This window comes from Cryptomeria japonica, chromosome 6 (assembly GCF_030272615.1).
Source record: "Cryptomeria japonica chromosome 6, Sugi_1.0, whole genome shotgun sequence".
In the NCBI taxonomy this organism is placed as follows: domain Eukaryota; kingdom Viridiplantae; phylum Streptophyta; class Pinopsida; order Cupressales; family Cupressaceae; genus Cryptomeria; species Cryptomeria japonica.
In genome coordinates this window covers 412,399,027-412,401,062 of record NC_081410.1, presented here as the reverse complement: position 1 = coordinate 412,401,062, position 2,036 = coordinate 412,399,027, and the positions used below count along the sequence as shown (strand labels likewise).

General features: G+C 34.6%; 1 pseudogene; it reads right to left on the bottom strand.

The window, feature by feature from the left end:
- Nucleotides 1-332: 332 nt before the first annotated feature.
- On the bottom strand, nucleotides 333-470 carry LOC131039528 (U1 spliceosomal RNA; annotated as a pseudogene).
- Nucleotides 471-2,036: the final 1,566 nt, after the last annotated feature.

Genomic DNA, 2,036 nt, shown 5'->3' with positions numbered 1-2,036 from the left:
ACTTCAAAAAACAAGGCACTTTGTTTTTTATTCTGAATTGTGATTTCTTTTTGCGATTTCTTCTTTTTGCTGTTATTGCTTTAAACTAACTTGGCGAGAGCAGATTAAAGTAGGCTAATTGAAGTTATTTACTTTTGTCACAAACTAATTAGAATTGATTGATCTCAATTCCAACATTTTACAAACCATGTATATAATTTTATCCAAATCGACTGTATTTCAAATTGTTTCTGCCGTAACTCAAGTTAATTATCAGTAAAATGTTTCTGCCGTAACTCAAGTTAATTATCAATAAAATGAACTATTTTAACTTGAAATTAGTTTTGTGTGGGGGCTCGGCCACAAATTATGACGTTCATTCTCCACAATGGGAGATGATAGACAGAGCCCCCTTCTCTATGTGCAATGAAGGTGCTTTCTCTAGACCATCGGCCTTCCTGATCACTGATTGACCCCGCCCAGGTAAGTTTGCTAAGACCGTACTCCCTCTCCTCCTACTTGTACTCCCTCTTCTCCCTCATTTCCTCCTCCTCACGCATGTGGGATCATTATTACCATATTTATCTGCCTCCCAATCATGTAAACAAACGCTTTTGCCAGCTCTTCTTCACTATGTAAACTGATTTTCTGCTCCCAAACTACAAGTAACAACACTTGTCAGCACCAAGGCAAATCCCATCGAGAGAGGAGGATTAATGTGGCTCTGTCGCATTGAATGAAACAATTAAAATAACGCCAAACTTGGTTTTTTAAACGATGCAGACACACACACACACGTTAAACAAAATCATCCTGCGCGCAAAACGGTCTAATCAATCGGCCAAAACCACATATTGTGTTCTTCGCCTTAGCATTCTAATCCTCTATTTTTCCCTTTCAAGTTTTGGAAAATATCCTCCTTTGAGAATTTATCTGATATGCACTGCACACTATGCGCTTCTTGTTAATGTCTACAGGTAAGCACTAAGACAGAAAACAGGACAAACTCTCCTCCATTATAGGTATGTTGGTTGTGTTAATCGTGTGTGTCTCTTCAATACATCCATCCCATTTCACTTTTTGTTATTGATGTGGCTTCACGGACATTCTGTGTGGCATGCGGGTTCTGCTTATTTCTCTATTTCTTGTGTCTATTGTGAAGTATATTGATCTCACAAAAGTCTTAATTTTAAGATGAAATGATGATTTGATTCTTGTTATATGTGTTCTAGCGATTTCTTAGAGTTGATTTAGAAGACAAGACTCGGTAGTTGAGCATCCTAACTTTGCGCTTTTCAAAATCTTACGTGAAAACTAGCTTACTTAGCAAGTCCCTTCCTTCTAACTAAGATTTCAGGGGTATATTATCAAATAATTATTACAAATAATTTTCTCTTGTCATGTATGTTTTTTTTATTTTCTTCAATTGTAACAATGGTGCGTTTACCTATAGTCATTGATGTGAAGGAAGTTGTAACATAGAAAGGTACATGTTGTTATTTTTAACTCACTTATAGTAAGTATGAAAATTGTCTCACATCTCATATGATCATATAACATGATATCACGTGTGACTATTTGTCCTAAAACTACTAGGATGTATTGTGAAATGATGCATATGTATTATTGGAAGTAGTTTTTATCATCACAAAATAATTCTTTAGCTTAATCTTCTACAAGTGACTTGCAACAATAAGTGTTGGATTCCTCATGTTTTGTTTGAGCTATGGATTGTTTACTTTACCAATCCAATTGCATCATCATAGAAAGCTATGAAAAGTTGAATAGACTATTTTATTAGTTTGTGCAGTCTACACATTACACACTCTTGTGGAGTTATATGCTTGTTTATTTACTCCTAGATCTATTCTATGCAAATGTTTGCATAGCAAAGGGTCCATGCTTATATTATTGATTTGCATCCATAATTTACATGATCACAAAAATAAATATATAATTATGGAATTTAAGTTAGTGGACCTTATATGTATGATGTTACATATTCTAATACTTAGATTTTGGGTATACATTGTGGTGACAAGTGGCATGTTATCTAA